This window comes from Ursus maritimus, unplaced genomic scaffold (assembly GCF_017311325.1).
Source record: "Ursus maritimus isolate PB19 unplaced genomic scaffold, ASM1731132v1 scaffold_17, whole genome shotgun sequence".
Lineage (NCBI taxonomy): Eukaryota > Metazoa > Chordata > Mammalia > Carnivora > Ursidae > Ursus > Ursus maritimus.
In genome coordinates, this window is record NW_024424119.1 from 40171962 (window position 1) to 40197197 (window position 25236).

Genomic DNA, 25236 nt, shown 5'->3' on the forward strand with positions numbered 1-25236 from the left:
TGTAGCCAAGCATATAATGTATCACTGTAGCATCCGTTTCTATAGATCTCAACTGAAGTTATTTCACTCCGGGCTTCTCTTGATCAGGTTAATACAACAGGTGTCCCTTACCTGGACGTTTTAGTCGTTAACTTGAAATTGAAGTGAAGTGATTGGTGGTGATTCACCCCTTAGAGAACTTCATACTTCTTGGTACTTCCCCTTCTTCTACGTTTAACTATAGTTTGTGTACTTGTACTAAACTTACTCATCTTGATGTCATCTGTGTCACAGAGCACTATGCCTACTTTACCATAATGGATTCTTATTCTTTGTTAGACTGGGTAATGGAATTTATCCTTCCCATTCCTTGATTTATGCTCTTGGGATTTTTTTCACACGTGACCCAGAGAGCCTTGCAATGGCTCTTGCCTTCCAGAAAGATAAAAATGGTGTACTAGCTGTGAACTGCCAGGGTTGCTTGTCTCTTTTGTTAGTTGAAGATGATTTTACTATTGTTTAAAGCTCTAGGGAAGGGGGAAGAGGGAATAGAATAGCTTGAAATAGTATATATAACTCTAATTTTTGTTAGTAAAGTATTCCTCTATGAAACTGAGAGACAGGGCTGTTGTCTCCTTCCTGTGTCCATTTTACAGATTAAGATCATTAAAGCAGTGAAGGCTGACAGTGTGAAAACAGTGATGCAACTGGAATCTAAGCACTAGAACCGGAACCCTTTGCAGTAGCTCTGTTTAGAATATGAACTTGGCTACCCCTCAGGGAGAAAGAGAATGAATTGCCTAAGTGACATCGCTTTTTCTAACCCCTGTCCCCAGTACTGGTCATCGTCATTCCAGCACTGAAACATCTGAATAGTGCTTTTTAAAAAATGCTAAAAGATCATTTGCGTGCTTATCCTGAATTCTTGAGTTGGGGATGTTTTCATCCAGGGTATTTAAGTAGCCTTTTTAGGTAGGCAGGCACATAAAATCTGGATCAGCATTTTTGGCAACTGGGACACCACAAATATGCAAGCCCAGGTCACCACTGTGGAAACACAGCTGCTAATTCTGATCAGCAGTATGAGAAAGGGGAAGAGAGTGGTGAGGCTTCCTCAAGTCTTGCAGGATTTGAACTGTTGGGGCACCCGGGTGGCTCAGTTGGTTTAGCGTCTGACTCGCGATTTCAGCTCAGGTCTTGATCTCAGGGTAGTAAAATCGACCCCACATCAGGCTTCATGCTCAGGAGGGAGTCATCATGAGATTCTCTCCCTCTGCCTCTGCCTCTACCCCTCCCTCCACTCCTGCTGTCTCACTCTCTAAAAAGTAAATAAATAAATAAATAAATAAATAAAATCTTTTTTAAACAAATAAATAAAAGGGCACTGCCTTCCTGAATTAGAATATTGGACCAGGAATCAGGAAATCTGAATTCCCATCCCGGCCCTTCTAACTCACTCTGAGCTTGGGCTGGGCTCCCTAAACACTTTATATAAAGAGTGGTTTAGACCCAGATATCTATTAAGTACTGCTGGGGATACTGAGGTAAGGAAAGCACAATCCTGGTCTCAAGTTCAAATTAAGCATTTTTGTTTCTTCATTTGTTTTGCTTAAATACACAGTTTTTAGATGTATTTATAAAATATATTGACCCCCCCCCCAAAAGATTAACCAGGAAGTGGCAATTTTAACAATTCCTTTCAAATTATCAGCAATTTTAGGGGCACTGGGTGGCTCAGTGGGTTAAGCATCTGCCTTCGGCTCAGGTCATGATCCCAGGGTCCTGGGATCGAGCCCCGCATCGCGTTGGCTCTCTGTTCCTCAAGGAGCCTGTGTCTCCCTCCCCTCTGCCTGCCACTCCCCCTGCTTGTGGGTCTGCGCTCTCTTTTTCTCTTTGTCAAATAAATAAATAAAATCTTTAAAAAGAAAAATAAATTATCAGCAATTTTTCTATAGAGATGATAGTTTTTATAACAGATACACCCATACTAATCTATACTAGTGAATACATTGTAAATATTAAACTATAAAAATTGTTAAGGTTTAAAGTTATAACCAGGATAGATGATAGGTGTGGTGATAGCGATATGAATTGAATATAGGTTTGGGGGAGTTGGTATAGTGTTCTTTCTGTTCGTCACTGAAAACGGAAGAATGTCAGAACACAATTCAAGAAATATCTGGGGGCGCCTGGGTGGCACAGCGGTTAAGCATCTGCCTTCAGCTCAGGGCGTGATCCTGGCGTTATGGGATCGAGCCCCACATCAGGCTCCTCCGCTATGAGCCTGCTTCTTCCTCTCCCACTCCCCCTGCTTGTGTTCCCTCTCTCGCTGGCTGTCTCTATCTCTGTCAAATAAATAAATAAAATCTTTAAAAAAAAAAAAGAAATATCTGAAAACCTATGTGTAAGGCACTGTGCTGGGTGTTACCTGGAATAGGAAAATGAGTAAATCATTGTTCTTGTCCTCAAAGTGCTTATAGTTGAACAGTGGGGATAGTTGAAGTATACAAATAATTACACTTGAAGACATAGCAAAGTAAGTCCCATAAGTAGAAATTAATTACTGTAAGTTTTCAAAGGAAGAAGAGATTATATCTAGTTTGGAGAAGTATGTGGGGTTAGGTAATGGGCTTTGAAGATGAGTGGGATTCCAAATGGAAATGAGGAAGTATCATTCTCCAGGTTGAGGGGGTGGCGTTGGCAAAAGCACAAAGGCAGGAGAGAAGGCACAACTTTCTTACAAGACCAGAGTTGCCCTCTTATTTGATGCAATTAGGGCCAATAGCTGGCCAACGAAAAAAATAAAACGGAATCATACAGCTATTCGTTACACACAGACCTTAACCATTTTATTCTAACTTCAAGCATAAACATCTTTTTGCCATTCTTTAAAATAAGCCTTTTTCTTGGGGTGTGGGCCCCAGGGGTCTGTAAACTATAGCATGGGGGCTAAACCTTGTCCTAGCCTTCTGCCTGTTTCTATAAATAGTTTTATTGGAACACAGCCATGCTCATTTGTTGATGTATTATCTATAGCTACTTTGACGTACAAGGTAGAGTTGAGTAGTTGTATGTATCTGTATGACTCATCTTTATCGAGTCTTTCCAAAGCTTTCAACTTGGTTGTCTGATAGAAACAACTATCAGACAGTCCATGTGGTATGGTAGCTAAATTCTTAAGCTCTGGAGCCAAATTGTTTTGCCGTTTATTAGTTGTACAGGTCTTGGGCACATTGCTCAGTTTTCTTCTTTGGAAAATAGGGGCAATGATAGTATCTAGTTTCTAGGGTTCTTGTGAAGATCATAGGAGTCAGTTCATGTAAAGCACTTAGAACAGCATCTGGCAGGCAGCAAGTACTCAGTATTAGCTGCTGCTGTTTTCCTCTTGTCACTTCTACTTAATTGCTTTACGTAATACTTTATTAAATTATATTCTTACATTAATAAGCACAACTGGCATAAGTTGATTATGAACAAACCTACCTGACACTTGATAAAGGACACAGCTTCACTGAGGGAGAGAAAGAAGTGTTGATCCCATGGTACTAGAGACAAGCCTAGTTAGTGTGCTATCATTTAAATCAGTTAAGAGAATTCTGTGGGATCGTTTGCCAAGAGTATAAGACAACAGAACACATAGGGAAGTAGTGGATTAAAATGGAAAAGGAGACCAGAGCCATGTTTGTCTAATACTTTGAAAGCCAAGGGGATAAGTTTATACTTAGCCATATAGGAAATGGGATTATTTATTCTAAATGGCATGATTGATATGAAAAAATTCAAGTGGTTTAGGAGTATATCACATTAAAAGTTTCCCGTGTAGGTATCTGCTTCATTTTTCTTTTCTTTTTTTAAGATTTTATTTTTAGGTAATCTTGACACCCAGTGTGGGGCTCAAACTCACAACCCCGAGACCAAGAGTCGTAATCTCCACTGACTGAGCCAGCCTGGTGCACCTCCACTTCATTTTCCTAATAGTCCTTAAAATGGGGAGTTGTTGTGAGGATTGAAGGAGATGAGGCATGGTAAACACTACTTGGGGGGAGGGGGGGGACACAAAGACTACTTGGAAAACAGGTATTAGCCCTTAAAAGCCTCAATCCAGTTTTTCTTTGGATTATAATCTCAATTTTGAATTGAGAAAAAGAAAGGTTCTAGGCTGAATGTGAATAAAACAACTTATGCCGTACTCTGAGAAGTCTCTGAACCTTAAGTCTTTACCCCTCCTACTTCCATTTTGGCTCAGCTCTGGATTCCTCTCTGTGCCTTCCTCACCAGAAGTGCTACGAAAGAGAAGATGGCGTAATTATCACTGGAGAAGCAAGCGTTTACAATGACAAGATGACTTTAACTAGAGGAAGATGTCAGATAAGTCAGTCACCAGGCATCCCCCAGACAATTCTGCCATTTAAAGTAGGCAGGCCATGGGGCTTCTGGGTGGCTCAGCCAGTGAAGCGGCGAAGATCTCCATCTCAAGGTCATGAGTTCAAGCCCTGTGGTGGACTCCTGGAGCCCACTTTAAAAAAAAAAAAAAAAAGTTGGCAAGCCAGGCCTGATAGAGGGAAAGGGAGGGAAGAAGACAGGGCAAGTTGATGATGCAGGCACTCCCACATGTAGCTTTTAGCATCATAAAGCCATTTAGAAAATCAAAAGTTTTCTGTAGTTTGCTATGAGAAGTCATCAAGAGTCTGACACTTAATACATTAAGACAAGCCGTTTATGCCAAAAGAAAGCTTACAGTAGGGAGTGGGAAGGAAATGCTTTTGAAGTTCCACGGCTTTGAGTGATATCTTTTCAGATTTAGGTAACATCCCCAAGCGGAGGAGGGGCCCATCCTTAGGAATGCAAAGCCCTGCGGAAAAGGAAAGGGTTGAGAAGGGTCCACCCTACCTCTTTTCCTTTACACAAAGGCCCTAGGCTTTTGTATACAACCTGCTTTTGTAGGTTGAGAACCTTACACAGTACAGCATAGTGAGATGGAAACCTGCGTGACAAAAGTAAACAGGAGAAATGATATGGAGGGAATCTATACGTTATGGCGAGCAAAACTAGCAACCAGAGGACCTTTTCAGCCAGGATGAGTCTTTCTCTAAATAGGTAATAGAGGGTGAGACTGTGCTGAGCGTTGACACAATTTTGAAGCAGTTTAGAGCACCTAGAACTTAGTCTTTTGGTTTTCAAAATCAGAGGCAAAGGCATGCCGCCAACTCTGTACCCGCAGGCCCCCATTCCTCTCTCCTGCCTTTATCCCCCCTGCCTTTTCTGATGGCTTTTAATCAGCTATCACACAACCCCAGGCATGATCTGTATCTTAGTACGTCTTACACTGTTTTTCATTATTTGTATGTATCCCTTCTCCAGACTGGGCTTCTTGAGGATAGGGGTTTATCGTAGTTCCGTCACTCCATAGATACACAATACATCTGAGTGAGTGAGTGAAGTGAGTGAGTTCCTTAGGGTCACAAAGATAGTTAAGTCCCAAGAGCCAGAGCTAGAACCCAGTCTTCTGATTCCTAGCCCAGTACTCTTCCACCACACCATGCAGCCTCAATCTGGAGTATTAAACAACTTTTCTCATTTTTGTGTACATTCTTTCAGTGCATTTTCATTAAATCATCCTTTGTTAATAAAGGGAGGGGGAGGGGCACCTGGAATGCTCAGCTGGTTTCACATGAGGCTCTTGATTTCGGCTGAGGTCATGATCTCAGGGTGGTGAGATCAAGCCCCACGTTGTACCCAAGCTGAGCGGGAGTCTGCTTGAGATTCTCTCTCTCCCTCTTCCTCTGCCCCTCCACCTGCGTGCGCACACTCTCTCTCTCAAATAAATATATAAATCTTTTTTAAAAAGGGGGGAGGAAGGAATAAAATAGGAGCAGTTAAAATGTTTTCTAGTTTCTGCTTCACACCAAATGAATTCCCAGTGTTCACAGGCAAACCAATGCCATTATGATCTAGATGATTAAAATCTTGTATAATATAACCAAAAGAGAATTTAGGGACTCCTGGCTGGCTCAGTTGGTAAAGCATGCGACTCTTGATCTCAGGGTCATGAGTTCAAACCCTACATTGGCGTGGAGCCTACTTTAAAAAAAAAAAAAAAGGAAAATTTAAGCAAGGGGAACCTTTGTCTGCCTTTGACTGTAACAGGAAGGCAGTTAAAGCAATGCTTTGCTGATGTATGTTTATCTGATTAGCTTGTGTTCTTTAAATCAAGCTGTAAGAGGCTGTATACTTTAAGTGACATGAAAGCGAGCCCTATGTGTGACTTGGACGTCTCCTTTCAGAGATTAATTGTGTCATCTAATGAGTAAGCACACTATTACTAATTATATTTCATCCTTACTGTACCTTAGAATTAGAAAGTCTTTTGACATATTTGATCCTTACAACCCTATGAGATTGACAGAGTGTAGGTATTTTTATATCCATTTTGTAATAAGGAAACTAATACTTGTTGGGTTTAAGTGATTTGCTTAATGTCATGTGGCTAATACATGGCACTTGTGTCCATAGCTCAGAACCTCTCATGTCTAATCCAGTACTTTTTCTGCTCTTATCACACTGTCTATAAAACACTGAAATCTACATAAATCATACTAAAGCACTCACAGTTAGCACGTTGGAAATGTATCAAGACTACAAAAGGATCCAGTAAGAGGGTACAAAGGGTGTTTCTCATGATTGCTGGATTTCGGGATATGGCTTAGCCAACAACAAAGGGTATCTGAGAAATGGAGTATAGTAGCTGGGAGATCCCCTCCCCATTGGACTTAGGCCCTTCTATCGTTGCATAACTAAAAGACCTTTTCAGTTTGTTTGCTTGACATATCAAATTTGAGTTGTTCAAACCAGGCAAATAAAAGCTTTGCTAAAGGCCTTTGTGAAGAATGTAGTTGTATACTTGATCTTCTTTGTACAGAAAGGTGAGAGTGGGCAAGAGAAATAGGAACTTCTATGTTATTTGTCGCCAAAACAGGATATGTAAAGCTCAGAAATCCCCCCTGCTTAGCTGCTTCCCAGCAAACCATCTGGAGATGTGGGAGGTTTGGGATAAATGGTTAGACCACTGTTAACAGAAACCTTATATGAAAAGTAGATGTTATGGGTTCCATTGACTAAAGAGTATATTAGTGTCATTGTTTAATAACGTGGGCCTCAGTTTCTCCACCTGTAAAATAGGGGAGTTGTAGTTGATAATGTAATTTTTTAAAGTAGGAAATATTAAATTCACATGGTTCACAATTCAAAAGGTACAAAAGGATATTTAGTGAAAAATGTTCCTTCTCCTCCTACCCACATCTGACCAGTTCCCCTCCTAGGGATCACAATGTTACCTCTTTCTTGTGCCCTGACCCCTAGAGATAGTATAGGTGTTTATAAATAATATATATATACTTTTAACTCTATTGAATTTTTTTACAGATGCTAGCATACAGTACACCTGCTTTTTTCATCTCATAACTTGGAGATCATTCCATATAAGTATATAAAGAGTTTCCTAACTCTTTTTTTTTTTTTTTAAAGAGTTTATTTATCTATTTGACAGAGATAGAGACAGCCAGAGAGAGAGGGAACACAAGCAGGGGGAGTGGAAGAGGAAGAAGCAGGCTCATAGCGGAGGAGCCTGATGTGGGACTCGATCCCATAACGCTGGGATCACGCCCTGAGCCGAAGGCAGACGCTTAACGACTGCGCCACCCAGGCGCCCCGAGTTTCCTAACTCTTATTTAGGTTGCAAAGTATTCCATTTTATGGAAATATGATAATTTATTTAATCCATGCCCAATCAATGAATATTTATGTTGTATTTTCAATATTTTGCTATCACAGACAGTCCTGTGACAAATAACTTTGTTCGTATAACATTTGACATATGTGTCAATGTATCTTTAGGATAGATACATCTGATCCTTGAACAACATAGGTTTGAACTGTGTGAGTCCACTTACAGGCGGATTTTTTACATTACAGCACTGTAAATGTATTTTCTCTACTTTATGATCTTCTTGCTAACATTTTATTTTCTCTAGCTTACTTTTTTTTTTTAAGATTTTATTTATTTATTTCTGAGAGAAAGAGCATGAGCACCAGCAGGGAAAGCGGTAGAGGGAGAAGCAGGCTCCCTACTGAGCAGGGTGCCCAACGTGGGACTCGATCCCAGGACCCCAGGATCATGACCTGAGCCAAAGGCAGACGCTACCCAGGCATCTAGCTTACTTTATTGTAAGAATATAGTATATAATACATATAAGGTACAAAGGTACAAAGCATGTTAATCGACTATGTCATCAGCAAGGTTTCCGGTCAATAGTAGGTTCTTAGTAGTTAAGTTTTGGAGAGTCAAAAGTTATACACAGATTTTTGACTGCTTGGAGGTCGGTGCCACAACCCCCCTGTTGTTCAAGGGTCACCTGTATTTAGAGGTGGAATTACTGGCTCAAAGGGTATGTACATCAGACGGATAATTAAACACTCTTCTAGTTCTGGTATTCTGTGAGATTTTAATTGTGAATGAACAGCAGAAGAGATGAGAAGGTATCATTTTCTTGAAACACCTTAATTTTTTTAATGAATTTATTTATTTGAGAGAGAGTGTATGGGAGGGGCAGAGGGAGAAGGAAAGAGAGAATCTCAAGCAGCCTCCCCACTGAGTGCAGAGCCGGACATAGGGCTCGACTCCACGACTCCGAGTTCATAACCTGAGCCGAAATCAAGAGTAAGACACTTAACCAACTGAACCACCGAGGTGCCCCTGAACGTCTTAATTTTTATCTCTTGTTATTCCGAAACTCCATCTTAAGTAAGGGCCAAGTATAGGCAACCTCACCAAAATGATGTTAAATTGCAAATTTCACAAAAGTCACCTACTACGTGAAGATCCTATAGATTTTTCTATTGCTGTTCAGTGTGCTATTACTCAGGAGTTAACTTGTAAGGCGAATGTTATAAACTCAGGACAAAATGGGACTGGCTACTAACTACTCTTACCAGTACTTACCACATAGAGGATTCAGAAAATTAGCTGTGTTTTACAGTCCATCCATGTAGGGAATAAAAGTGGAAAAATCAAGAAAGAGAGCATACCTGAGACGTTTGTGTGTGTGTTTCACTGGCTTCCCAGGTTTTTGATGATTGTGGAATGTGGTAATTTTGTGAAATGGGTGGTACCGTAACAATCAGATGTCTTTCTGAGGAGCTAGATCAGAATTCTGTCATCCCCTCACACCTCTTGACTAGACCTACTAACCTTCCTTCCTTCCATTTCTCACCTCCATCATTCTCTCTCTAGGTGTCTTAAGCCATTCCCGAAATTTGTTCTGTAAATAGGTTTCAGTCAGAGCCTCTGTCCTCTTCATCTCTAAATTTCCTATGGCCCTTGGAGCAGAGGGTACTTAATAAATGCTTGTTGGATTGAGTTTGGGTAGATGTCAGAGTGATCTAGCCTCTGTTTGGCTACCCTCTCAAGGTGCCGTATCTTTCCTTTTCCTGGCATAGTGTGAACACCTTTCAGCCCACCCCTCTGCACACCTAATATGATTCAGGAAGGGACAAAAGGCCAAGTAAACGATCTTGAAGAAGGGTGTGTGCATGTGTGTGGGTGTGTGTGTGTTTAAGTAAGTGGACACACGTATCCCTTTTGGCTCCCACTGCCATTCTTTGTGCTGCGGTTAAAAATTTGGACCTCACTTACTTAGCTACATGCTAGTGGTAGCTGTGGAGTTAGACATACTCAGTAGGAATAACCTAGGAATATTCAACTCAAAATAAACACGTATCTTTTTTTCCCCACAAATCTCAGGTGTATGAAATCATAAATACTAGGTGAATACAAACACTGGCTTAGAAATAAAGTTGTACCTTTAGAAGAGACAATTGGATTAGTGTTGACTTTTCTAATTTTAGAATAAAGAAACTTGTCTATTGGCCATGCTTTAAGCGCTCAGACATTCTGTGGGATAGGAGATCGCTTGGCTCCCTTGTGCACTCTAATTCCTATAAAGATGAGAGGATGACAGGGCCTCACATGCAGCTTCCCAGGTAGGTCCCATCTTTTCAAATATAAGCTTTCTTTAATGCCAGGCCCCGAAGGAAAATTACTTTTGGGTAGCTTAAGGTAGATGCCTCACTAGGCTTCTTTCTACCTGTTATTTGGACAATTTGTAAAAGGGCCATAAGCTTTCTAGCAACTAATCATGAAGAGAGTTTCCTTTATTATGGTTTCAGAAGTATCACAAGGTGTATGGTGCTATATTACAGCTTAGAATTGAGGGGCAGAATTGATACCCCTTCCCTACTCTTAATAAACTAGGATGTAGAAAAGATGGGCTAGGCAAAAACATAATGTATCATATTTCATTTCAAGATGGCGGGTTTTTTTAAGATTTTATTCATTAGAGAGAGAGCATGCACGAGTGGGGGGAGAGGGACAGAGGGAGAGAGAGAAGCAGACTTCCCACCCAGCGGCAAGCTGGACTCAGGACTCCATCCCAGGACCCTGAGCTCATGACCTGAGCTGAAGGCAGACGCTTAATGGACTGAGCCCCCCAGGCGCCCCTCAAGACGGTGTTTTGAGCACATCCCTTTTCCTTCCCAAAATCCTAGTAAAATGACTATAGAAATATAAATTTTTTTGAAGTGTGATATTGTGATTTATAATAAGAAATACATATTTGGTCTGCATCCCGTTTCTGGTATAGAACTCCTAAAACCTTTGAGATTTCCTAAATGATGCGAGCTATAAAGGTGTCCTTTGTTATGTTATAATGAGATGACTTTTTTTTAGCAGTTTATAATTTAGTTGGAAATCAAAAACATAAATCTGAGTCAATTAACCTTCTAAGTGAAGTTTATGTTCTTAAAAAATATATAAGATACTGGAGGGAAATGCAGACACAAACTGGATGCTTGATGATATTAAGGAATTGTTAATTTTTCAGGGGAGTTAGTGGTACTGTATTTTGTTTTGTTTCTTCTAAAGTCTCCTTCTTTTAGAGATACAGAAATGCATACAAATAAAATGTTTTAATATCTGAAATTTGCATTAAAATTATGCAGGCCATGGGAATGAATGGGATATAGACGAGACAAGGCTGGCTTTGAGTTGATAATTGTAGAAGTTGATCGATGAGTACATGCGGTCTACTTTTGTATATATTTGAAAATTTTTATAATAAATTAGGATGTCTTATTTAGTTTTTCTTCGATTGTGAAATAAAAAAACTAAATATGCCTGGGGCCTCAGTGATCTATCACACAACATATTATACTCTCTCCACCTTTCTATCTTATCCAGTGAGGCTGCCTGCCCTTTCCTCCCTGGACTCTGTCCCAGGAGGAGAATGGAGCTGAAGATTGAGTTCAGTCACCAATGGCCAATAATTTAATCAATCATGCCTATGTAATGGAACCTCTATTAAAAAAAAAAAAAAAAAGAGGGGCGCCTGGGTGGCACAGCGGTTAAGCGTCTGTCTTCGGCTCAGGGCGTGATCCCGGCGATCTGGGATCGAGCCCCACATCAGGCTCTTCTGCTATGGGCCTGCTTCTTCCTCTCCCACTCCCCCTGCTTGTGTTCCCTCTCTTGCTGGCTGTCTCTATCTCTGTCAAATAAATAAAATCTTTAAAAAAAAAAAAAAAAAAAGAGCTTTCAGCTTGGGGAACTAGAACACTTCCAAGTACCACTGTGCTAGGTCCCAAACACCAGGATAGAAACTCCTTTGTTCAGGACCGTGCCCGCTCTTCATTAGGCTGTTAATTCATATTGTTTAATATCCTTTGTAATAAATCAGTAATCTATTGAGTAAATGGGTTTCCTTAGTTCTGTGGACTGCTCTACAAATTGCTTGAACCCAAAGAGAAGGGGTCGTGGAGACTTCTGATTTTATATCCAGTCAGAAGTGCAGGTAATAACCTGAGTCTGTAATTAGCATCTGAAGTGGAGGGCAGTCTTCTAGGACTCAGCCCTTCACCTGTGGAATCTGATACTGTTTCTGGATAGTGTCAGAATTCAGTTGGACCTTACTGCACCGAGCTGGTGTTGGAGAATTACTTGGTGGTGGGGAAACCACCCATAGGACACATCTTTTATAATTAGGAGACAGGGAGAGAGAAGCCTGAAACTTTGAGACATCTCAAAGAATATGGATGTAGATTGGAATTCAATTAAAGCAAATTACTTACCACCCAATTCAACATAGATGAAGGACCTCCCTGTGGGTGAGGTTAAGTGGCTGGGATTCACTAGCTCACCCCGAACACCCCGAAAATGAGAATAGCAAAGGTTAGAAAGAAAGGTTTAGCTATGGAGCAGGGCATGAAAGACAAATCAAAGACAGAGAACTGAAGTTTAGAGAGAACAGTGGATGAAGAAGTAACAATGCGTTCCCAGGTCACTGTATTTGCGCACATGGTCACGACATTGGTGCTACGGGCAGCCCTGGCTTTGAAGAACTAACCTGTGCTGTCAGCTACTCTGCTGTCACCTTTGTGAGCTCCTCATAACAGTCCTGAAAACAATCCTAAGAGGTAGCTACTTTTTATTACTCTGATTTTTAGAGCTGAGGCACAGAGATATTAAGTCATTTGCCCAAGGGCCTACAACCAGTAGGTACAGTTTTACCAGTTAGAGAACGAATATACTCCCTTGCGTACTTGGAGAGCCGCCATAAAAAAGAAAGGGAAAATACCTTTTCTGCCCACAGCTTCCTACTTACGGCTTTTTGTTTGCTTTTGGTGGGCTGTTAGGATCTTAGAACTTCTAATCTCAAAAATGCAGGAGTTAATGGTTAGGGACAGACCCTGGAAGCAAATGTTACTTTCATTAATCATGCTGGGAAATATATCCAACAATTTCTTCATACAGAGGTTGGTTTTTTTGTTCATGCATTTCCCATTTGAGGTCTGTCTTCCTGGTAGTTCAGTTTCTGTAGTTCATAACTAGTCTAGAAAAGTAAGACTACAGGAGATGTATACATTCCCCTTCATCTGGAACTCAGAGATTTTATTCACATAGTAGGTAAAAAAAAAAAACAAAAAAAAAACACAAAACAACAACAACAACAAAAAACAAAACACCTCTCTCAGATCCCAAAGATGAGCCGGTTAGTATTATTAAATTCAGTGTTAGCCCAGAAGATTCTTCGATTATCAGGTGATAATTTTTTTGAAAATTATTTATTTATTTATTTGAGAGAGAGAGCAGAGCAAGAGTGAGAGGGCACAAGCAGGGCCAGGGGCAGAGGGAGAAGCAGGCTGGGGCAGAGGGAGAAGCAGGCTCCCCATGGGGCTTGATCCCAGCACTCTGGGATCACAACCCGGGCCAAAGGCAGACGCCTAACCGCTGAGCCACCCAGGCGCCCCATATCAGGTGATAAATTTTAAGTGAGGCTAGGTTAGCTCTCTGCCTTTTGGGAATATCACAATAAACAAATGCTTTATTTTAGTTCCTGGTTGAATCTTGACTTTCTTTTTCTTTTTCTTCTTTTTTTAAGCTCTCACTTGTTAAACATGCAGTCCTTAGATTCTGTGTACTGTATATCTATGTTGTACATCTCTGTAATTCAGAACTGCGGTTCTCAAAGTTTAGAGTGTGTAAGAATTGCCTATAATAGCTTGATAAATAACTAGATTCAGAGGCCCATTCCCTGCAAGGAAATTCACTGGTCTGGAGTGGGGTGTGTAATTTTAATTTTTCACCAAACATCTCAAACGATTCTGATTCAGGGAGTCTTGGGACCACACTTTAAGAAATCCTTGAGCTAGGAAGAAAGTAATTAACATTTATTATTTACTATGTATGTTATTAATGTATCAGTCACTTTCATATGTATTTTTACATTTTGATGTTCAGAATATCGTGAGATTTTATTTCCTAGTTTTAGGTGGATGTATCATCCCACAAAGTTTTAGTAACTTGTTCTAAGCTTCAAAGATGATATAGCTTTATGACAGTCAGCAGTCTGACTCCCAGACCAGGAGGGCTCTTGCTTTTACTGTGTCTGCTTCAGCAAGGTATCTCAGAAGAAATGATTAAGATGGTGAATTGGAGGGTCACCTGACTGGCTCAGTCAGAAGAGCATCTGACGCTTGGTCTTGGGGGTTATGAGTTTGGGCCCCATATTGGGCATAGAGATTACTTAAATAAAACTTAAAAAAGAAATATTGGTGAATTGGGAAATGTTACTGAGTGATAGGAACAGTATGCTCTAAAATGTGTTTGATAAAGCCACTGAGAAGTTAGAATGTCTAAAGCATATCAATATTCACAACACATCTAGGAGAGATAGGTATGCATTTGTTTCTCATGAAAAATATCATATACACCTAAACTTTTCTAATCGCAGTAGGCCCTAAAGATGAGTTATTTTCTTTACCGAGGAACCTGTGACCATAAAGATTAAATAACCTGATGTAACGGAAAAACCTGGGCTAGAAACCAAAATTTCCTCATTTTACTCTTAAACATTCTTTCAAATCATAATCACAGTAAGGGCTAAGGGTGGCTGCAGCCCATATACTGCCAGAGAATTATCCAAAGAGCTATTGAGTCTGTGGCTGGGAGCGATGGCTCCCTGTGACAACATTGAGCATTTGAAAGTTTGCACAGAGGCATAATAGAGGTGATCTGATATTTTAGAGAATGGTATTTAAAGCTCTGGTATTGTAGAGATGACATTTTTAGAAGTCTGAAAATATATAGTACAATGGCATTGTGGGATTTTGTGAATTTGAACAGATTGCTGAAACGTGGCCTGGAGCTCAGGCCGCATGGAGTCTTTTCTCACCTTGCTTAGAGCCATGTAGAGGTCGAGCAGTCAAGAATACTGCAGGTAACCATTTTAGCTCAAATCGTATGCCATAGCATGGTAGAAAGCCTTGCGAGACACAGCTGCTATGCAGGTAGGTAACAGCTAGACTTAGTTCCTCCATAACACAAATAATAGAAAGAGCACTAGACTTGAGGTCGGAATCTGGATTCTAATTGCAGACTGCCACTAGACTGACTGCCACATGACCTTAGCTCGTCTGTTAACCTTGTGTACCTCCATCTTCCGTCTGTAAAATGAGTAGCTATTCCTGTGTAACCCAGGCCCATCTTTCAAGTGCCATTAAATTTGGAAACACACTACATTGTTGTAGCTTAGCAGAATAGCCTGAGAACATGCCACAAAAGTAAATGAGGTAATTATTGGACCCAGACTTAGAATCGCAAATACTGAATGCCTGAAACGTATATTAGACTGTACATAGCCTTAACCTAAGCCTTACGATGCCTTCTATAAACAAGATGTGAGTAGTGTTCTTCAGCCTCATTATTGAGCACTCACGGAGCATAATAATAACGCGCTGATGCTGGGGGCGGGGGAGGTGGGAGGATGGGTTAAATGGATGATGGGGATTAAGACGGGCCCTTGCTGTGATGAGCACCGGTGTCGAGTGTGGGTGCTGAGTCACTGAACTGTGCATCTGCAGCTGCTATTACAGAGTCTGTTAACTGAGTGGGATAATAAATAAAAATTTTTAAATAGTAGTAATAATAACTCGGTGAAGGGCGCCTAGGTGGCTCAGTCGGTTAAGCAGCTGTCTTCGGGTCAGATCATGATCCCAGGACCGTGGGATTGAGCCCCACATCAGGCTCCCTGATCATCGGGGAGTCTCCTTTCCCCTCTGCCTACTCCCTCCACCACCTGCTCATGCTTGTGCTCGCTCGCTCTCTCTCTTTCTCAAATAAATAAATAAAATCTTTAAATAATAACTCACTGAGTAATAATGCTTTAACATATGGTATATGGTCTTTTTTTTCCTCAGTATTTCTTCCCATTCATTATTTCATTTGAATCATGTAACGACCCTGAAGGAGAGCAAAACTGATGTTCTCTGTTTTCCTGAGTTTTAGATGAGACACTGAAACTCAAAAGATCAAAAGTAGTTCTCAAAGAGGTAGGGTGATTTTGGCCCCCCAGGGGACTTTTGGCAATGTCTGGAGACATTTTTAGTTGTCACACCGGGGATGGTGCTACTGGCATTTGGCGGGTAAAGGCTGGGGTATTGTTAAACATACTACAATGGACAGGACGGCTTATACAACAACAAATTATTCGGCTTCAAATGTCAATAATGCCAAAATTGAGAAACTCTGAGATAGGTGTTTTATCCACAAGAACACAAAGCGAAAGAGTTGGGTGGACCAGAATCCAGATCTTAGACTCACTCTAATGTGTTCTCCACTGTCCGCAAAACATTTGAGCGTTTAAGACTAGAATCACAAAATTCTGGATCTATTGCTACTGTTTTGAGGAGGTACAAGTGAGAAGTGGGCTTTGTTTACTCACCGTTGAAGGTTTCCACACATAATACAGATTATATAATCCAATAAAAATCTACTAAGTACTTGCTGTGCTTCTCACAGTCCGCTGTCCACGTCCTGCAGGGAGCTTAGTCTACTTTTATCATATTTTTCTATTTATTGAGTAAATACCAAATTTAAATCATTTATCCAGATACTATTGAAATCTGGACACAGCTCCTCTAGCAGTCTGTATATACACAGTACCTACTGATAACCTAAAGACCCATAGTATTTGTATAGGAAATGGCACCAGGACAGTCAAGCTGGAAATTAGCAGAGCCAGGATTTGAATACCATCTGACTCCAAACTCACGCTCTTAACAATATTCTGTAAGCTTAACTCTCTCTCACCGACAAAGGGTGGCATGGGACCTGAAAAGCTCTTCCAATCCAGGATAGACCTTGTAGAATGTTCTTCAGTTTTGACCCTCAAACCATTTTATAACCCAGAAATTAGAAGGTTCTTCTTTTCCTTCTAAAGTTTTAACAGATGTCTTTATGGTTTCTGGCAAATTAAAGGACTATAGCCCATGGTTCCGTAAGGATTTTTTTTTTTTCTCTGAATGCCTCACAGAAGAACTTGAGCAGAAGAGCTAATAAAGGCCACTCTACATAGCAACAAAAGTACTCTATTAAAAGATAAATCTCATCATATCACTTCCTGCTTCTTACTCTTAAATAGCTGCCAGTTGCCCTTAGAATAAAATTTAGTCTCCTTAAAATGACTCAATGTGTTTATTCATTACTGACCTTGAAATGCCCTTGGGTTTTTTTTTCTTGCCTGGGGATTCTGTTCCCTTACCTTTCTACCCAACTCCAGTAATTCATCAGTCTGAAGTTACCTCCTTAGAGAGGTCTTCTCTCTTCTCTCTACCTGACCCCCATCTAAATTAGTTCTTTCTCTGTTATTCTCTGCCACAGTACCATGTTTACTTCCTTCATACTACTTATCATGATTGGTAATTGTATATGCTTTCCCATATCTATTTGTTTATATACTTAATGAGGGCTTCTTCTTCCTAGAATAAGCCCCACAAAGGCAAAAATCCTACCTTTTTGCACCTGGCTCCTTTGAGGTAGATATTGGAACCTATAAATACTTTTCAAGTGCCTTGTGGCTCAGTGGGTTTAGCGTCTGCCTTCCACTCAGGTCATGATCTCAGGGTCCTGGGATCGAGCCCACACCAGGCTCCCTACTCAGCAGGGAGTCTGCTTCTCCCTCTCCTTCTGCCCTTCCGCCTGCTTGTACTCTCTCTCTCTCTCAAATAAATAAAATCTTTAAAAATAATAATAATAAATTTTTAAAAAGAATTAAATACTTCTCAAATGAATAACGTTTATTGGATGTTCTTCCAGATGTAGTAAGGAGGTAATAATTAGAAAGTTTACTTGTCCTCAAGGAACCTGTTGTGTAAAAATGGTATTTTTTTTATTATGTACTTTAAGAACTGTAAGTCAAGTTTTCCATAAGAGAAGATTGCCGGGGAAATCCAGAAAAGAGAGATTTCTGTCAAGAATCCAAGGGAAACCTAATGGAAGAGATGGCATATTAAATAAGCCTTAAAAAATGAGCTAGATTGTAAACTCAAAAAAGCAAGGGCCATGTTTTAACTTCATCCTAATTCTGACACATTTTAAGTGCATGATAAATGTTGAATAAATAATGGGAGGATTTGCACATATTCAGGAAATGTGGGGGAGAAGGAGGCAGTACAGGGAATGACACAAGCCAAAAAAGCATACAGGTGTCAAGGTGCTCAATTTATTCAGGAAAAATGAGTAGGTCAGTTTCAGTGGAATATTTCAGTTTGAAATAGGCTGGAAGGTAAGTCAGTAACAAAGACATAAATGCCAGATATAAAGTAAGCTTAACCGATATCAAAAGTTGGATATAAAGATACTTAGGTTTCATGGGGCGCCCAGGTGGCTGAGTCATTTAAGCATCTGCCTTCGGCTCAGGTCATGATCCCAGGGTCCTGGGGCCCCAAGACAGGCTCCCTGCTCAGCGGGGAGTCTGCTTCTCCCTCTCTCTCTGCCCCTACTCATGCTCACTTTCTCTCTTTCTCGAATAAATAAATAAAATCCTTTTTAAAAAAAGATACTTAGGGCGCCTGGGTGGCACAGCGGTTAAGCGTCTGCCTTCGGCTCAGGGCGTGATCCCAGCGTTATGGGATCGAGCCCCGCATCAGGCTCCTCCGCTATGAGCCTGCTTCTTCCTCTCCCACTCCCCCTGCTTGTGTTCCCTCTCTCGCTGGCTGTCTCTATCTGTGTTAAATAAGTAAATAAAATCTTTAAAAAAATAAAAATTAAAATTAAAAAAAAAAATTAAAAAGATACTTAGGTTTCTCGGGGTGCCTGGGTGGCTTAATCGATTGAGCGTCCTACACTTGGTTTCAGCTCAGATCATGATCTCATGGGCATGGGATCAAGCCCTGCATTGGGGCCCACGCTCTGTAGGGAATCTGCTTGAAGATTCTCTCCCTCTACCCCTCCCCCAACTCGTTCATTCTCTCTCTGTCTAAAATAGGTAAATAAATCTTTTTTTTTTTAAGATACTTAGGTTTCTCTTTGCCGACAGTTGTTAATTCAGGGGAGTAGAGCCTAAAATGTAAATTACGGCCTCAGAAATATACGTAAATAGTACCTTGAGTACAAACACTGGTTTAGCTTTGAGCACTGATTCCATTATCAACATCATCACCATCAAATAGCAGGATTCAGATTCCTGTGGAGCATCTTCTGTACTTGGCTTGTCTGGAAAGAAAGTGTTTGCTTTCTTATATTTAGAGAAGAAAGCAGCACACTAGCCTGACAGATCCCTAGGCGTGTTCAGACAATTACAGAATTTATATATCACTGAAGAGCTCCCTTCAGTGCCTTCTGAGGTCCTTCCAATTCTTCGTGAGATTTCGATGACCTTCCAATTAAGGGACGGTGCTCTCAGGTTTCAATTACAGGTGGTCTGCATATGGTTGAAGAAATGGCTCATGCATCTCTTTCCAGGCCTAATTGTTTTTCTCCTACCTTTTCGCAATACCGTTTTATTAACATGATGACCAAAATAGGCCCCGATTGAAAAGATCATAACAACATTTCGGGGTATTTTGTGAGACCTAATCCAAGCTGGGTTTATCAGGAAAGGCACAATGTGCTTTGAATGTTCAGAGGCCTTACTTAGCAGGAGACCTCAGAAGATGAGGAGGGTTTGTTGCATCAGAGATGGCAAGGATGGGCATTCCAGACTGAAGAAACAATGTAAGCAAAGATACTAGACACGAGAGTGGGGTTTGTCCAGTTCGAGCTTTGGCTATTGGACTCGTTTGACTGGAGCTCCTAGTATGTGGAGGCAGGAAAGTAGGTTGAGGCCTTTATTGTATAGATCTGTGATCTCAGAACAAGGAAGTTAATAGACAAGGAAAGGGAGAGGTTGGTAGGCAGTGGTATTTTTTGAGCAGGTAAGTAGAGCCATGCCTTGGGTAGATTCATTTGTCTTTGGTGTATCGCATGGGATGAACGGGGTGGAGGGTACTGTTAGGAAAGCCCATGTTTGTAATAGAATTGCTGATGGCAAAAACCAGAGGCAGGTGGGCGAATCTTCTCATGCAGTTGGGATTAGGAAAAGTGATCAGAACCATGACCTTTAATGGACATGAAATTGTGACATTGGGTAAATAGCAAGGCGGGTTTAGCAGAGAGTACGTCCTGGGCGGGGAGTGAGGATAGGTAAGTTCTAGTAAAGGTACCTCCACAGCTTTCTAGAATAACATTGAACACATTGCTTAAGCTGCCTGTGCTTCTGGTTCTGAGAAGAGTGATTGTGGGGATAAAATAAGATAACAGAGTTGGGGGGCACCTAGGTGGCTCAGTCTGTTAAGTGTCTGCCTTCGGCTCAGGTTGTGATCCCAGTGTCCTGGCATCGAGTCCCACATCAGGTTCCTTGCTTCTCCCTCTCCCCCTTTGCCACTCCCCCTGCTTGTGCTCTCTGTCTGTCAAATAAATAGAATCTTAAAAAAAAAAAAAAAAAAAAGATAACAGAGTTGGGTTTATAGGAAGGAGGCGCCATTGCTTCGTCCCACATCATTTGTCCAGGTCCCACAGTTATTCATTGGGTAGATGTGCAGAGTAAAAGTATTTTCAGGTTGATCTTATCTTACAGTTTGGTCTGTTTTCTCTACTGTCCCTTTCCAGAAAGTGGCATTTATCCAGGTTCAGTGCCCTAGAGACTTGATTCATATTAAGGATCTGGATTTGGCATGTCAGGCCCCTTGAAGGTCAACAGCAGTGTATTCCTTCCTTCCCTATTTTTTGCCTTTCGTCCATTTTTAAAACAGGTATGAGTTTTGTTTACAATCTCCTCACACTCATCACCAAACAAATATTTTATAAAAGTTATCTGTGAAGGCAAATTAGGCCAGAACATATAAATGTTAGATTCTCCCAAGCACTTTGTGGTTTCATACTCTAGGCTTCTGTGAAATGAATAAGTGGAACTAGATGAATTTGTAATCCCTTCCGAGTCTTAAACAGTTCAACTTGTCTATGTTATCCTATAGCAACTAAATTTTGCTACTTCTAATACAGAGCTATTGAATCATTTGTAAGCATATCCATCAAATACTATTATACTATTATAATACTATTATACAAATACTATTTCAGACTCCCTAAGGTGGCAGAGAGAAAATTGAGGTTTGTCCAGTATCTCATTAACAGATTAAGGAATTGATTTGTCTGTCTTATGTCTAAGTTGCCAGGAGAGAAATGCAGAGAAAAACAATCCATTTCAGCAAGCACTTACACTTGTGTGCAGGATGTTAGAAAATGCAGGAGATTCATGGATAAATAAGACAGGGTCAGGGTGCCTGGGGGGCTCAGATGGTTAAGCATCTGCCTTCAGCTCAGGTCACGATCTCAGCATCCTGGGATTGAGTCCCGCCTCGGTCTCCCTACTCAGTGGGGAGAATGCTTCTCCTTCTCCCTCTGCCTCTTCCCTCCGCTTGTGCCCTCTCTCTCTCTCTCTCAAATGAATCAATAAAATCTTAAAACTTAGAACCTACAATCCAGTAGGAAGGCTAGGGGTAGAGAAGCATTCTGTTCTCCTGAAACCTGACCGGAAAAACTGTAGAATTAAGTTTTAGCTCTGGGTGAAACTTGACTGATCATATAATTCAGTGTTTATACAGTTAAGGAAAATGAAGCTATAAAATATAAAATTATTTGCCCAATATAGCATTTGTCACCTGCATCCCTTTCATGTTTAAACTTGTTCTCTTCCCTTTATATTTTGTTGCTTACGTGGTAATAGCGTGGTCCGTTCGTGTTTGCCCAGAAGGCATAGGTGATCTAGAGATTGGACAATGGGCATTTTAAAAATTAAGTTTGTAGGGGCGCCTGGGTGGCTCAGTCAGTTAAGCGTCTGCCTTCAGCTCAGGTCGTGATCCCGGGCTTCCTGCTCAGTGTGGAGTCTGCTTCTCCCTCTGCCTGCCGCTCCCCCTGCTTGTGCTCTCTCTTGCTCTCTCAAATAAATAAATAAATAATCTTTTTTTAAAAATTAAAATTAAGTTTTCTTTAGCATGCTTTCTCTTGAAAATGATAGGCCTCCCTGCCTGGATAGTTCTCCACGCAATGGATTCCTCCAGGACCTATCTTGCCCCATCGGGCTTCTTATCTACCTTGCTCAGTCTGAGCAGCTTAATGAGGTGGACTGGACACGTGGAAAGATGAAATTTATGATAGACAGGGGTGACCTTGAACCCGTATCTGGAAACAAAGTGCTTGTCTTAATCTGATTAGAATCAAATTACAAGTTTGCTGTCTGTCTTTCTGTGGAGAGTTAGAATGAACTCAGGGCAGGTCCTGAGTTACCATCCTTTTTGACTAACATAGATATTCTTAGTCAGGAACTTCTGAGTGAAAGAGCTACTCTCACTAATTCATAGCTGCTCTTTTATTTTTCTAAAAACTTGTCGGTCCATGCCACATTTCTTGTTTGCCTAGATCACTGGCCACTCATAAATGAAGGCTCTTTAAGTTTTAAATGTAATTGTTTGAAGTAGTTTTCCCCTTTATGACTCTGGCTGTTGGTTACTGGTGGTGGAGCCCATCCGTCTGATATATGAGTAATTCAGTCACATAGACTCTGCTATTATTTGAGTATGTAAACCGTGCCTGATTTGGTTTCTTTCCATGAAAAGTCCTTTCAGGGAATTGTGCTCAGACTATCCGAAGTAGTCGAGCTCACTTTGGTAGATGGTGAAGAAAAAGAAACTAATATTGAAACCATCAAATCATCACAACATTAATTCTTCTCCAGTTCTGTCAACATTTTCTCCTATCAGCCCCACCACTGCTGTGAAGAAAAACAAGTGAGAATTTGTTGTAGATGATCCCTGGGAGTTATTTTTATTATCAAAAAAGGCAAAAAGTTAAAAGGGAAAACAGTGGCCTTTGTTTTATTGAAGATTTTTTTTTTTCCTTTGAGAAGCAGGCTCCCCTCTGAGCAGGGAGCCCGATGCAGGACTTGATCCCAAGACCCTGAGATCATGACCTGAGCTGAAGGCAGACCATTCAACCAACTGAGCCACCCAGGTGCCCTTGAAGAATTTTTTTTTAAGATTTTTATTTATTTATTAGAGAGAGTGTGTGCTGGGAGAGGGGCAAAGTGAGAGGGAGAAGCAGGCTCCCCAGTGAGCAGGGAGCCAGATGTGGGGCTCTGGGATCACAACCTGAGCTGAAGGGAGATGCTTAACTGACTGAGCCACCCAGGCGCCCTGAAGAATTTTTTAAAGGATAAAAATCTAAGTGTTTTTGTTTTTGTCGTGGTAGTAGTGGTAGTGATGGTGGTGGGGTTTTGGCGATTACACTTCTAAATTCTGTCTTTATAAACCTATAGTCATAGGAACTGCCCTGTCATCTCCCATCACCTGCCAAAGTTAAACTGGGGGGAACTGTGTGTGTGTGTGTGTGTATGATTTTAGGGTCTTTTACACTTTTTCTTATTGACCTGACCTATTTTCTCTCTACCTCTATTGCATCATTTTACCAACCGCTTAATACATCAGTGGTGCAGAACTTCCTAAGTTTTTGCCAATTCTGAGAACTTGTGTAAACCTATGATTTACTGAATCCTACTACCTTTTGTAAATACAGTTGGTAACATTAAATATCTTTATGATCACTGTACCTCAAGAAAGACACAGGCCAAAGAAAGGCAGCTACAATATCCAAAGAGTTGTGTGGTTACATTCATACAGTTATGACCAAATTTCTGCCAGTCAGTTTGGAGTAGCAGAGTGAGGCCAGGGCAGAGGGGTTGAGTGGAACAACATCATAGCCTTCAAGGGGAAGGGTCTTCCCCCTATATAGTCATCATATTATATTCCCCCTCCCATTTACTGGGAGCTACTACTGTTTTGTTTTTTTTTTTATCAAAACAACTCAAGTATATTGGGTTGGAATACCAAGTGTATTGGTATTGTCCCAAGGTGTTGGGACACCTAAGCCCTATTTTATTAATGCATTATATCTCTTCACTTCTACATTTCCTATACCACCTCCCTCCCCAAAGGACAATGTGAATATGGAATTCTTAAAGCCATCAAGAGCATTTTAAAGTTCACCTACAGGGGCACTTGAAACAAGGCCAGAGCTATTTCTCAGAATATCTGCTGACCCTGCACAGGTCATCAAAAGGCAGGATTAGTCCAGCTGAACTGGTTGCTTGATCATGAGAACATAGTCCATAAGCATGAGTCCCTGTTTATGGTAGTATACTGTCTGTGACCTTGAATTTTCCCTATCTGTGCCTGCCTAAAGCTTATAAGTCACCAATAAAAATAATGACTACAGAGAGCAGAAGAGCAACCAGACAGATTTGTCTTTGTTTAATGGTTTTATAAAGCTAAAAAGGAACCTGGTCTTAATCGTTGTAAGAAGAAAAACCTTCTTCCTAATCTTCCTTATCAGGAAACACTGTAGGTAGTCTCCAAAAGAATTGTGTAAGGCTCCAGATTTTATCTGTCTGCACTGGAGAAGAGGGACCACGTGGCAGATGTCTGACCACTTCTGTGTAGTCTTTTTGTGGGGGTCTAATCTCCATAGTCCCTATGGATTACCGTTTCTTATCCATCATTGTGCAATACTGGGAAAATAAAAAAGAATGGGAAGTTTAGAATAAATCTATTAAAAGTAAGGTCAGTGCTAAGACTCAGGATGGACATCAGCATTCAGCCTTCTTGCCAATTTCCTAACTTCTGTTCATAAATTCATGTTTATTTTGCTAAAGATGCTAGACTTTGCAAACAATCCGGCCCTCTAGTTAAGCTTTACAGGGTGCGCGTGTTGGGAGGTAGGAGGTGGACAAGAATAAAGGAAACTTCTTTTTTGATGATCCTCAGAAGTAGATGGAGGAGGAATTAGACCCTTGAATACAGGGAAGTTTTGGAACCTATTTGTATAAATGCTGCACGATACTTACTAAGTGGGGGAAGGGGGAGACAGCATGAAACGCAGAGCTGCATGGTGTGCAGTGTGGAATGTGCCATCTCGTTTTCCAGATCTAATAGTGTTCAGGGCATGAGAAACAACTTGGCATGTAGCCAACTTAAGTACCCAACTGAAGATGAGATAAATATTCCTAGGAACAGAAGAGTGTAAAGCCTTCCTGAGAAATCAACTTCTTAGCTATTCTATGTGAACCAAGTTCCATAGAAACTCACACTTGATTTTTTTTCTCTAATCAATTCCGAGACTATTTCTCTTGTATTTCCAGAGAGTTTCCTATACTAGAAGAAGGAGCTGTTATGACCTAGAGCTGTTCTGAACTATCCATGTGAATGTCCATAGCCACTTTGTGGTCTCAGGAGACAGGATAAGTGGAAAGGGCCTTGAAAATGGTCTTGGCTAGAAGACTT

General features: G+C 40.8%; 1 protein-coding gene across 1 annotated transcript in view; it reads left to right on the forward strand.

Annotated features, from left to right (window-relative positions):
- Window positions 1–25236, forward strand: part of SLC31A1 (solute carrier family 31 member 1) — a 38223-nt gene that overhangs the window by 977 nt on the left and 12010 nt on the right. The window lies entirely within an intron of this gene.